We start from the raw sequence: 14208 nt of genomic DNA on the forward strand, positions 1-14208 counted from the left end.
ACAGAGAGAGACAGAGACAGAGAGAGACAGAGACAGAGAAACAGAGAGAGCGAGCGAGAGCACTCTGGTTTGTTTCTAAATGTTCCTGGGTTGTGTGCCTTGACAGAATTTTTAGCTTTTGTCCATCATCTCCTTCCCCTTACCCCCCCCCCCATACACACACATCCCATACGCATTCCTATCCATTTCTGGAAGGGACCTTAGAACACAGACTGTCAAAGCTGAAGGAGTTCTTGGTACACAGAATGTCAGAATCTGGAAGGACCTTAGAACAGAGAAGACAAAATGCCAAGTCTGGGAAGGACCTTATAATACAGAAACAACATGTTAGAGCTGGGAAGAACCTTAGCATATGCAATACAGAAGGTCAGGGCTAAGAGGACATTCAGAGTCTGGACCATAAACATCAGAATTGGGAGGGATCTTAACACATAAAGAAAAATATCAACATTGAAAGGAAACTTAGAACAGAGTATGTCAGAGGCAGAAAGGCCCACAGAACATAGGGTACAATGTCCAATCTGGGAGGGACAGAGCATCAGCATCAGCCCCAAACGTGAAGAGAAACCAAGGACCAGCGTGACACTCCCTGAGGTGCCAGCTGGCTTAGTTTCAAAATAGAATGTTATCTATGTGTTGTCATGCATTTATTTCTTTGGATTGTTAAGGATTTCCCAGTTATATTTTAGTGTGGTTCGGCTGCCCGCGGTGGTGTTGTGGTCTGTGGATTTGAACTCTCGACTTGTAACACAGAAAATGAGAGGGGCAGTGGCCCTTTAGAATCTCCTAGTCTTGGCTTCTCATTTCACAGACAACAAAATCAAAGTCGACAGTGAAAAAAAGACATGCTCAAGGTCACAGAGCAAGAAACTTAGCCTAAGAGGAGGATGAGAGTTCATGGATCCAACCTGGAGGGCGCTGATTTAGGAAATATTTTCCTTCAGGAGAAAGTCAGGTTCTGTGAGAATGGGGTGCTGGGAGATGCTCCCCTTTCATTGGTAAACTCTTATTCCCTGGACCTTCTCCTTCAATGTTTTCTGGCTAGTTTTCTGCCAGTGCCTTCACCCCCTGATTCCCCATTCTTCCTTCATATGACGTGCTCACCCTCAGAGGACCAGACAAGCTGCTCCTCTCCGTGTTTCCCAAATGTCTCCTGCACTCACGTGCTTCTGCCAGCCTCCCCTCCTCCTTTTTGCTGTGAAGGCCAACCACACTGTCAGAGCTGCTCGATTTCCCTTTCTTCCACCAGGGATTATGGGCTGCTGCAGCCTGGAGGGAGGCTGTGATGGAGAGAGTAGATAGAAACTTAAGTTTGGCAACTGAAGAGTTGGGTTCTAATCTTGACCCTGTAACTTCCTTTACTTCCTATGGGAGCTGAGCTACATTACCCAATTCATTCGGACTACAGTTTGCACGTCTGTAAAATGGGACATTAGTTCCAGCTCTAGATTGTGTTTTAAAGGTGTCATGTTTCGTTTCTTTGCCTTTTTTTTCCTAATTGGCCGTTTCTGTTCTAGGAATGTGAGGGCACACAGGGACGTGTGTTTCATTTACAGGCACATCAGTCGTGTGAGTAAGTAGACTACAAGCTGTTAGATGCAGGTTATTGGAATGGAGAGTAACCGGAGCCCTAAGAGACATATAATGGGCTGGTCATGTGGTCAGACTGAGGAGTAATGGATGGACAGCTCCTGGCCTTAGCTGGCATCATTTCAATGTCAAGGAAGAGGAGGGAAGTCTGCTCAGTCTCTTGGGGGAGCCCTCACATCCATCCCATGGGAGGACACAGGCAATACTTCCTCAGGATTGGTGGTCACAGATGGGTGGGCATCTTCATTGGAAGGGATGCAACGAGCACTCTCATAGATCATCTCATTTGGGAACCTTAACTCCAGACCACAATGAGACCCTGAACTGCAGAGAGCAGGATGCTTCTCTTAGAGAGACCCTGTCTGTCTCTCTCAGTGGCACATACTGTGTTCTGCACATAGTAGGTGTCTCATCAATATTCTTTGAATAAAAATGGTGGAGGTCTACCCTACTTATTCTGTGGATGATCTCCTTAGACTTCACTACACCCTGAGAGAACTACTACAGAGGGAGTTATCACCTTTTTACTAAAGAGGAAACAGGCCAAGGGAGGTGAATGACTTGTCCAAGGTCACAAAACTGGCAAGCATCCAACCTCTGATCCCCCTTGCCTGAAAGTTCAGCCCTCTCTCCACTCCTGGATTCATGCGGAACACAAACAATTACACATTCATTTATAACTGAATATGCCAAAGCATGGAAAGGGCCATCACTTCCCAGATGAGCTCCTCAGTATCCACAGCCTCTCCCCAGAGCTTCCTGCTTCAATGCCTATATCTGGGCAGACATCAGTCCTTCTGAGATCAGCATGGGGGTGAATGCTCTGTCCCATTGGTATCTGTCATCCTTACTCCTGGCTGCTTCAGCTGGCTTTCCAGATTTCTTCCAATTCTTACTATTTATCATCTTTAATGACACATTAATGGCTGGGAACAACAGAACACTGAGATCTCAGTAGAATCCCGATTGCTAATGAGCAAAAGGGCGGTGGACGTGTTTGTTGAATTGTACTGAATCCAAAGAAGACCTGTGGTCGTTGTCAGCAGGCTGTAGCATATGGCTAACAAAGTGATGAGGGTCTGCATTCTGGGTGGACAAGGGCTTCCAGGCGAGTGGGCAGCTTCTCCATTGGGGAAGGAGGGCACAAGGAGGTAAGGACCTGGAGTCAGGAAGACCTGAGTTCAAGTTCTGGGCAAGTCCAAAGTTGTAGGTGTCTTAGTCTCCTCATTTTAGAAATGGGGACAGGCAAGAATAGTGCCTTTTTCCCAGGGTTGCTGTGAGGATCAAATAAGTTTCCATATATAAAGTACTCTGCAACCCTGAAAGCCCTCCATAACTGCTAGGTTTCCTCAATATCGGCCACGTTCTTGTCATTGTTGTTGTCAGCAGCCGTTCACTCCTCTGCCCCTCCCTGCTCTGAGGTCCTTAGCCGTTCTCTCCTCTCACACAGCCTACACACAACCGGGTTCAGGTCTCTGCTATCTCTGACAATCTCTTCTCAGGTCCTTCCCAGATCCGACATTTCTATTTCTATCCTCAGCTGCTCCCCGACTGTTAACTGACCTGGCAAGTCATCCTAGCTGGTGATTTTCCAGCTGACTTCTGGAGGGTCTCTCTGGCAGTGACCCTGCCTGGGGTCTCCTTCTTAAGCTCCCCCCACTCCGGCTTGTCCCTGCCTACTGACTCACCTTTCCTGGCAGCTTTGCCCCTGAAGGATTCGGTTGGTAGAATCACCTCTCACTACTTTCCAGAGTCGACTCCCTGGCCTTCCCTCCTCTCTGATACATTAGTACCAAGCATTAAGAGGTTTTGGGGTAGACTTAATGCCTTTCTTTTATTCAAAGCTATGTTTGTCTTTTAAAAATGTAAATGAGACCTGCTGTTTCTGAAGAAATCCCGGGTGAACCTGCTAGCAACTGTTTCAGGCCTCTCCTAATTGTCTGTCCTTCACCCCAGGAATCCCTTGCACACACACAAAATCTACTGGGATAGGATCCTAGGGAACAGGGTCCTCCTACATTCTTGTTCCATAAGATCAAAGGGGAGAGCCCAGCTCTTCTCTAGGCTGTTCACCATTCCCTGCCTGGGTTGGGCTGCAGAAGAAACCAAGCCAGAAGCAAAGCTTCTCACGATAGGGTGCTTTATTCCGTTCTCATTATGCGACCTCCTCTCACAGCATCCCTCACCTCACAAGATACTCCAGCCTAAGGGGACTATTTAGCATTTTCCCTGTATAAAATTCCATGACAATTAAGACAGAGCAGGGAAGGAGATTTCCTAGCAGTCTTGACACCACCCAAGTAGACAGTCCCCATTTTCCTCAGAGATAAGTCCCTGGTCGAGGGAAATGAATGGAGAATGAATTGTCCATTGCCCTCCCGATAGCAAAATGTGGGAAGCTGCTCATTCAATATGACTCATCTACCTTCCGCTCTGCCTCCTTCATTATTGCCATCCTTTTCAGAGAAGCTCGTGTTCATGAAAATCTGAGCTTCCTTTGAAGTAAGCAGGGATCTGCCCTGGAATCCTGTCCTTGAACACACAGAGAGTCAAGATGAATAGCTCTACACAAGTGGATGAACCCACTGAGTCTGCTGGACCTGGGGCTGCCTGCAGGAGGACAACAGTTCAAACTGCAAAGCTGACGTACTAGGGAGAGGGGCATAACTGCACACGGAAAAATCCCTCCCATTTCTAGATCTGCACCAAGATTCACAAAGCAGTTTCTTTGTAATGATGCTCTGAGGAGATAGTATATGTGACATCATCTGAATTTCATGAGTGAGGAAACAGGTCCAGAGAGGGTGTCTTCCTGCTATGGGTCTGCATGTAGTGCTGTGGCACATGGGAACATGTCCCTGCAACTTAAGCCATAAGTCACTACGAACTATCAGACCATTGATAAACATACCCTAACACAACCTGGGGGATTTTCTGGGGAGAGCAAATGTTTAACAAGGGGAAGAATCTAGAGGAGTGGTCCTTGAAAGTACCAACTTAATCACAGAAAAGGGGCCAGATAATGAGATGTTAGACTAACTGAAAATGGAGCCACCCCAGGTGAACCTTTTGGGAGGTTCGAGAGAGTTCTTTGAATGAATCAAAGGGCCAGTCTTAGAATGACCTTTAAAAGTCAGTTCACTGATTCCAGGAGACAACTTTGAAAATGGAATCAGAAAAATTGACTCAATTAGTAGCAGCATGGACCTAGAGAAAGGGAATCTGTAAGGAATAACCTAGAGCTAAGAAAATGGAAACAGGCCGAGGTGACCACTGCCCCGTGCAGGATTGGAATGGAGGCTGGCTGGGACAAATAGCTAAGAGGTATTTGCAGACAGAAGTTGTGTTTTTGCAATTAATGGAACTATAGAGTTCAAGGGGATGATCTTACAGTTCCTTTCCCTTCATAGAGGTCTTTCATGGAAGGTAGCCTGAATTTTTTTTCTCCTCTTACCATGGTAGTGAGGGGCTAAGGGGACAGAGAAAGGTGTGACTGTGTTTATCTTTCTTTGTTTTAAATATTTACTTTTAAAAAAAAATGTGTTGACCACTAGCAACTGCTAATTTGAATTGTACCTGGTAATCATACATTTGGGAGAAAGTAATTTAGGAAGTATCTCCAGAAGAGAGAGAGGTAGATATCACACTGAGGTATTTTGCCAGGAGTTCTATCTCTGGCTGGGGGCTCAAAGACAACAAAATATAAAGAGAATAATGCATCCTTTGAGACTTATTTCTAAAGTAGAGAAGAACCATTAAATTGGGGAAAAGCCATCTGAGCAACAAATTAGTGGTAGTTTGAGGGGTATTATCACCTTTATTTCACATATTATATTCTAAAATCCCTCCTACCTTAGTTATTGAATAGTATAAGTTCCCTACCAACTCTGACATCCCCTGATACTGACCACCTCTTCTGTCGATGTCCTAAGGCCTTTGCTTTTCTGTTTAAAGGCACTTACTTCTAGCTTTGACATTCTTATCAAAGGTCTTGTCCAGTTTGGACATTTTCTGTTCTAAAGTCACTCATCATTCTGACATCCTCTCTTGTGAGTTCTCTCCCAATTCTGATAAGTTCTGTTCTAAAGACCCTCCCAGCTTTGACATTTTGTGACTCTGATAAGCGGCATAATCAAGTTTTTTTTTTCATAGCAGGTTATGAAACATGTTCCCATTCAGTGGCTGACGTTTTTTAAACCACACCCTCGGAAGCTTGACAGGGGAGGGATTTTTGCCCCATTTTACAGGGGAATGTGAGGGTCCAAGGAACAAAGTAACACCCTCAGAACAGCTTCTAAGTAATAGAGAAAAGACTCATTTTGCATATTCTGTTTCTAAAAAGCAGTATTGCTTTAAATGTAACCCTAGCCTGGCCTGGGAAGGGTGAGAGGGGAGGGCAGATGGGAAAATACTTCCTGTCTTCACAAAGTTGGTATTCTGTTGTGGTAGAGAGTTGAAAATCCCTAGTAATAGACAGCAACCAGAGGTCTGGATAGTCCTAGGAACACCCAGACTGGCCTTAGGTTAATACATTGGCTTTTAATTACAGCCTTTTCATTAAAGCAGTTTTAGGATAACCTCTTCTTGGATCTAATTAATGAAAACCACTTGAATAAATCATGTGCTTAGTTAGACAGTCATCAAGCATTTATTGAGCCCCTACTATGTGCCAGATTTCAAATGGTTCCTCAAAGGGTAACTTACTCAATGGTCCTGTGGTGCCCTAAGGGATATAATAGCCCTTCCCAAAGGGTCTGCTGAACATACCAAGACCAGTTTAGCCATTCTCAGTATTCACCTTATCTAGCAAGGATGTGTTACCAGAATAATAAAAAAAAACTAGTATCTCTTCCTTATAAGCAGTTTCTTAGGGGAAAAAAAATGGGGCATTAAATTGGATTCCAACCTTCACTTTGAGCGCAAATCCTGCCCAGGCATCCTTTCATGGGCACCAGGCAGTTTACTCAATGCACAGGGGACTCTTTATTTCTCTTTTTAACAGGAATGAACCTCTTGCTCTGCCCCTTGGAAAAATGCACATAATAAAACCAACGGGATGCAAGGATCATTTATTTGTGTCTGCAGGCCTTAGAAGCACACTGGCCCCAAAGCCCAGGAATGAGTCTCAGCCTGAGCCGGGGGTGAAAGGGGGATAAAGGGGGGGCATAAAGAGAGAAGGTTTGACTGTTTCTAAATATCAGAAACAAATGACTGAAGGTCAAGATATTCAGGTTTGTTTGATTGAGAGGGAAAGGACAAGGGTAAACTGGAAATCCTGCTGCTGTCCTTTGGTTTACATGGAATTCTAACAGGGAATAATCAAGGCTGCTCCTTAATCCAGATAAGCCCAAGACCAGGTGGGTGGCAATGGGGCCCAAGTGCGTCCCTCGCTACTTTCCCATATCCCTTCCAAATATAGACATGAGCTCAGTGATCCCCATCAACCCAGGGTGCCTTACTAATACCTATGTACTATAAAGGAGAAAAGCAGAAAGGGAAGAAAGAACGGAGAGATTGACGATGGAAGAGAGGGTGGGAAGAAGGGAGAAAGAGAGAGAGGGGGGAAGTAACAAAGGAATGGAGGGAAGAAAGAGAATAAAGATGAGAAGAAGGGATGTGGAAAGAAAAGAGGGTGAGATAGAAGGAATGAGGGAGGAATGAAGAAAAGGAGTGTAAAAATAAAAGAGAAAAAGGAAGAAGGAATAAAGGGAGGAAGGGAGGGGGAGGGTATTGTGTGTTATTACTAGCATTTTTCAAAGATGAATAAGCTAAAGCTTTGAGAGACTAAATTTATGCCACATAGTAGAGTGGGAAGGCCATTAGATCTGGAATCAGTGGAACTGGTTTTCGGTCCTTGCTGTGCTATGTGAATTATCTCCAATTTCTCCTGCCTAGAACTTGTCTAGACATGATCATTTGTCTGCTGTCTTCCCCCATTAGACTATGAGCTCCTTGAGGGCAGGGACTATTCTCTGCCTTCCTTTGCATCTTCTGAACTTGTCACAGTGCCTGGCATATAGTAGATGTTGAATAAATACAGGTGACTGTATCCTTGGGGAAGTCATTTGGTTTCCCTGTGCCTCAGTTTCCTCATCTGTAAAAGGAGGGAGCTATAGTAGAAGACTTCTGGGCTCCTACACAGCTCTTGCCCTCTGATCCTATGAATTATTGGCCCACAGTACCCAGCTGTTCAGAACTTGACGCCAGGGCTTTTGACTCTGAGGCTGGAGCTCTTTTCAGCACAGCATGCTCACCATTGTGCAAATGAGGAAGCCTCAATTTCCCCAGGAAAGTCACCCACTCTCCCAGGGACTCGACTTGCCAAAGGTGGCACAGCAGGTGGATGGGAAAGCTAAAACTCACACCCCTATTTTTCCATCCTTGCTTTCCTACCACACCAATCTCCTCTTTCTATGTGGCTGCCATGAAGGTCAGAAAGATAACCATATTCCAATCATGTATCTTAACATGGGTTTTTAAAAGGACGATGCCCTGCACCAATGGAAGGGATTACTGGATTATTTTCCACCCATTCAACTAACACTTATTCAACAAACATTTAATGAGTCCCAACCATCTAGAGTACTGGTAACAGAAGGAACATGCTCAAAATGAATGGAGGATTTTATCTGGTATGAAGAATTAGCATGTCCTACTTGAGCCACATAAATCTGATTTTCCCTGTGAGATGCAATCTCAGAGTTCTTCTTCTAACCCTCTATGGTCTCACCTTAGTTTGGGGCTGACTCTGGACTCTCCAAGGGTTTATTGGATGAGCACAAACTCTGACCATCCCTGCCAGACTGGAAAGTCACCTAGTGTAGCCCCAGTGATGGATTGTTAATCATTCAAGGACAAGAGAGGCTCATCACCAGAGCCATCATCACCAGGGGTTATCGTTTTCAGTTACAGAAGCTCATCAAGACTACTATTTAGATTTAACAGCCAGTGTCCCTGATAAAGGCCTAATTTCCAAAATATGTAGAAAACTGAATCAAATTCATAAGGATCCAAGTCATTCCCCAATTGATAAATGGTCAAAGGATATGGACAGGCAGTTTTCAGATGAAGAAATTAAAACTATCCATAGTCATATGAAAAAATTTTCTAAGTCACTATTGATAAGAGAAACGAACATTAAAACAACTCTGAGGGACCACATCTCACTGGTCAGATTGCAAACATGACAAAAGAGGAAAAAGATCAGGGTTGCAGAAGATTTGGGAAAATTGAAACACTAATGCATTGTTGCTGGAATTGTGAATTGATCCAACCATTCTGAAGAGCAATTTGGAACTATGCCTAAAGGGCCATAAAAATGTGCATACCCTTTGACCCAGCAATACCAATTCTAGGGCCGTATCCCAAAGAAATCATAAAAACTGTAAAAGGACTCACATGTACAAAAAGATTTATAGCAAGTCTTTTTGTGGTGGTCAAAATTGGAAGTTCAGGGATGGCTAGGTGGTGTAGTGAATGGAGCACCAGCCCTGGAGTTAGAAGGACCTGAGTTCAAATCCGGTCTCGGATACTTAAAACTTACTAGCCATGTGACCTTGGGCAAGTCACTTAACCCCAATTGCCCTCCTCCAAAAAAAATTGGAATTTGAGGGGATGCCCATCAATTGGGGAATGACTAAACAGGTGGCACACGAATGTAATGGAATCGTATTGTTCCGTAAGAAATGATGAGCAAGCAGACTTCAGAAAAACCTGGTACAACTTGCAGGAACTGTTGCTGAGTGAAGTGAGTAGGACTCTGTGCAATGACTAACCTTGGCTTGGCTTTCTCAGTAATGCAATGATCCAAGAAAATTCCAAACGGCTCATGATGGAAAATGCTATTCACATGCAGGGACAGAACTATGGAGGCTGAGTGTAGATCCAAGTGCACTATTTTTCCTTTTCTTTTTTTCTCATGTTTTCCCCCCTTTGGTTCCAATTCTTCTTTTCAGCATGACTAATGTGGACATATATTTAATATGATTGTGCATGTATGGCCCATACATGATTGCACATCATCTTGGAGAGTGAGGAAAGGAAAGAAGGCGAGAAAATTTAAAACTCATAATCTTATGAAAGAGAATGTTGAGAGCTAAAAGTGAATAAACAGATATTTTTAAAACTGGCAATTAGGGCAGAGAGGAGTTGAGGTTCATGTCACTGAAGGGTCTCTATAAGCCTGTAGTCTAATCACAGCCTGAAACAAGACTCCCCAGGGGAAAAAAATACCCCATTCAATCTCTGCATAACCCACTGCCTTCACACACACCCATTTTGGACAGCTCTGTCATTGGAAAATTGCCCTTGTCATTAAGCCTAACCTGCCTCTTTGTACTTCCCACCCACTGGAGAGAAGAATCACTGCATAAAATGCTAACATCTTCAAAGATGGAGGGGCTGTGCTCAGCTGTTGCCTGGAGAACTTCCTGAAAAATGGGATATGGTATTATCTTGAGACACAAGTCTATGAGGGGAGGGGATCAGGTCTCCAGGGGACCTCTTGGAAAGGCCCAGTTATATCTGCAACACTCCCCAAGACTTACTCCTGAATGTCTCTTTCTAAAGAATTTTAGCTAGACTCTGAAAGGATCAATGATGCCTCGTTGTTTCCTTCACTTACAGGATAAGACACCATCAGGTCTTGAAGCCTCCTGAAGCATCATGCATTGCTATCCCTCATCATTCAGGGGCCCTGAAGGTTGAAGTGCCTTGTTTAAAATTACACCTAATGATGATGCTGGAGACAGTTTAGGACCTCCGTTTCCTGACTCTCTCATAACTTTCATTAGTACACACTGTCTTTGTAAGAAGGTGTGTGTACCTCTGGCATTGTGCCCAGCTCAGTGCTAGGGAGTCTTTCTGAAAGGGTTGTAGACTTAATAGTAGTTGTGATAAAGAAGGAAGACCAAAGAGGAAAATGGAGGAATGAGTGATCATGGTCCATTGGTGGTGGGTGGTAGTGGGGACAGAGCAGTCATGGTATTTTAACTTGAAAACTATTCAAGTCAGGACTCTGATCTTTTAATGCATCTGCCTACCAGCAGTCATCAATCATTGGTTACCTGCCCCAAGCCAGGAGCTGTGTGAGTCCTGCTAGTACATATATTGCAGAGGGAATGGCAAGGAGGGATGGAAATATGACCCTTGGTGAAAACAGAGAATTTGGTTCAAAAAACAGGTGACATTACCTGAACTAACTATTGCAACCTCACCAGGCAAATAGGCTTGAGCTCCTGTGTGTGTGTGTGTGTGTGTGTGTGTGTGTGTATGCACACTCACTTGTACGGTGCGCAAGGGTTTGCTCATCTCTTCCTTCCTCTGTCTCCTTCCTATCTCTCCCTCTCTGTCTCTGTCTTTCTCTTCCTCCCTCCCTTACATTTTAATTCCTTCTTCCATCTTTCTCCATTTTTTTCTTTCTCAGTGTTTCTCTCCTTCCTTGAACAAATTGCATCTAGTTAAAATGTAATTGTCAGACAATAAATTCTAACTTGTTGTACCTGTTTCTACATCAGATCCAAACTTGGATAAGTCAGCCAGTCAATAAGCATTTCTCCAGTATTCCTATGTGCCTGGCACTGAGCTAAATACTAGATATATCAAAAGGTCAAAGGCATTGTGTGGCTTTCAAGACTGTCCTGGTCAGCCTCGGGAGACAGCATATGCATGAATCTGTACCAAGATGCTATGGACCAGATCGAACGGGATAAGCAACATGGAGAAGGCACCTGCATTGAGGGGATCAAGAAAGCTTTCCTGTTGAGAGTAGGATTTCAGATGGAACTTTAAGGAAGCATGAAGGCAGCAATGGGGGAAGCGCATTCCAGGCGTGTGGGAGAGCCAGGTAAAATGCGCAGAGTGGGGAGATATCATCTTGGAATACTAAGAAGGAGACCAGTGGCCCTAGGTCACAGAGGATGTGAAAGGGCAGGAAGTCATAAGACTAGAAAAGTTCCATTATACGCATAGCCGTCAATCCACAGAGCCGTCAGAATGAATTACAACTCATGTGTGCCTTCTAATACAGGTCAATTCTTAGCTATATTTTCCCATAGAATTTTTCTCACATTTCTTTTTCCTCCTTCCTCCTTCTTCCCCTCTCTCTTGCTCCTTCATTCCTCCAAGTTCTAAATCTATAATACTAAGAATGACTTACTTGAAATCCATACATGTTAGAGACTTTAACACAGATTGTTCGCCTCTGAGAATAGAATTATTTTAAGCATTCCAACTGTCTTTCCATTTTACAGATGAGGAAACTAAGGCCTAGTTTCCTTTTTCTCTCTTTTTCAATCTCTTCTTTTCTTTTTCTCTATCTTTCCTGTTCCCTTCTTTTCTTTCTCTCCTTCCCTGTCTCTGTCCTTTCTTTCTCTGGTTCTCTATCTCCCTCTCCCTTCCTGTGTGCTTGTCTCTCTGTTTATATCTTTCTGTGTCCCTCTGTCTCTCTATCTGAGTCTGTTTCTGTATCTTTTACCTCTTTATTCATTCTGTTTCCCTTTCCTCTTTTTTCATACATGACACCAAATTAAGGGATTTGAATGTAACCTACAGGATGAGCCTATCTCAATTCTCTAGAGTCACCAAAGTTAGCATTGATATTTCCATCCACAAATGGGAAGGGAGAGAGGATGAAGGGATCAGCCACAGGGAAACAGGAACTTCTCAGCTGCGGTTGGATGAGGTGACCTCTGAGGTCCGTTACAACTCTGCTACCCCATGCCTCCTTGGAAAGAAAAATAATTAAAAGCAATTTGTCTTTTTTTTTCTAAAATAAAAATAGCCACAGGCCATTACAATCTTGAGTCTCACAGGTTATTATTCATAAAATGAAATGTATCATTTATTTTACACACACACATACACGCAGAAATGCTCCCCCCACACACACACACACCCCAGACATCCCCAGAGAGGTAACCTTTCCAGACCTCCGTGTTTTGAAACCATGTAAGTCCTTCAATAGATGGGATAGACTTTTTTTTTTTTTGGGGGGGGGGGGCCTTGATCCACAATACTTATCACTGTAGCAGTCACAAAATTTCTGACTTACTTTAACACTTTGAGTCTGTGATTGGGTGGGATGGATTTCCCTCCAGATAAGCAAATTCCCACTTCTGTGGGCCTTACCAGGGTGGCTTTGTGAAAGCTCTCATGACCAGCCGGACCTGGGTCCTTGTCAATATCATCTCTGGGTCACTATCTCTCAGGGAGTTGGACGTGAGTTACCAGACGCTTCCCTAACTCTCATCAAGGTGTGAACAGGGCAAACTATCAGCTAACATTTGCTAGGCAGTGAGGAATGGGATTCTAGAAAGCATTGCAAAAGGGTAGGGACAAGTGATGAGATTAGTAAGGGCTGGAGTAGATATAGGCAGTCTTCTTTAGCATCCTTCATGGGGTGACACAGCAGTGTGGGTTTCCCATCACGGCCACACGATAACAGTTGAATTGTCACAACTGACCCTCCTCCTATGAGACAGGATGCTATGAGGAAAACATCTTCCCTCATTGGCCAGAATGTTCTTTGTCTTCCTCTATGCTAAAGATCAAGGGACTTCAGCACTTTATGCTTGGAATCTGCATCATTTAAAAGCAGTCAGCCGGAAAATAGAGCAATAGTTTCCTTTCAGCAAGCCTTGGTTGAGACCTATTGTGTGGAGACTGTTGAGCTGGGTGAGGAATAGGAGATGTCTGCAGTATAAGCCTTCTCAGAAGAAACACACAGTTCAGTGGGGAGAAAGGCATGGCCTCAAAGCACGACCTTCCATTTGTATGGAGGACCTAGGTTGTAATTGGCCTCCATTCCTTACTGTCCCTGTTATCTTCAACAAACCCTTCTATCTTTCTGGTCAACACATAATGGCCCTGCAATGGGAAGGATTGGAACCAGACTGTGTCTAAGCTAGGTCTAGGATTCTGCATGCACAAATAATACGAATGATATTTGAATTTGCCCACAGCGGAATTTGCGCTAACTCAGGGAATCCGATTCCCATCAATGTGGTTAGCAACATTAAGCACCTTCATTGTGGAAAGAACCCTGGGCTGGGAGTCAGATCTGTTTTCTCTTTTGCACTCTGCCACATTTTGCTAGCTGTGTGTCAGAAGGAGCTTCATAAGACAGCAACATGCTCTGCGTTTGGTGTCAGGGCTACTTAAATCTTGGCTCTTCCATTTACTGTTGCTGTGACCATTTCCCACTTTGAGCCTCAGTTTTCTCATTTTTATATTAGGATAATAGAATTTGCCAGGAGGAATCTGCTTTGTAAACATGAACATGCAATTCAAAGACTAGATTTTACTATTAATATATGCAAGGAAGTGTGGTACAGAAATAGTTATGGGCATGGTTACAAAGTGGGTGCTTAATCAATGTTTTTTGATTGAGTACTTGCTTCCGTGGTGACCCTTTAACAAGGCTGTTATACCTCCTTAATGTCTACCCTTTCAAAGGGTTAGGGTTCAGTCTGGACAGACCATATGGAGAGAGAACAAAATGACCCATCATTACTTTTCTGAAGCAGGGGGTATTAACTCGGAGCCTGTGAACTGTAATCCTATTTATTTTATGCATTTAACAACAACATTATTCTGAAAAGGGGTCTATAGGCTTCATCT

General features: G+C 43.8%; 1 protein-coding gene across 1 annotated transcript in view; it reads right to left on the minus strand.

Moving 5' to 3' along the window:
* TAFA5 (TAFA chemokine like family member 5) overlaps nucleotides 1–14208 on the minus strand; it is a 599977-nt gene that overhangs the window by 403551 nt on the left and 182218 nt on the right. The window lies entirely within an intron of this gene.

The sequence above is a fragment of the Petaurus breviceps genome, unplaced genomic scaffold (assembly GCF_028583685.1).
Source record: "Petaurus breviceps papuanus isolate PSGF00001 unplaced genomic scaffold, PetGlider_PUasm1.0 391, whole genome shotgun sequence".
Lineage (NCBI taxonomy): Eukaryota > Metazoa > Chordata > Mammalia > Diprotodontia > Petauridae > Petaurus > Petaurus breviceps.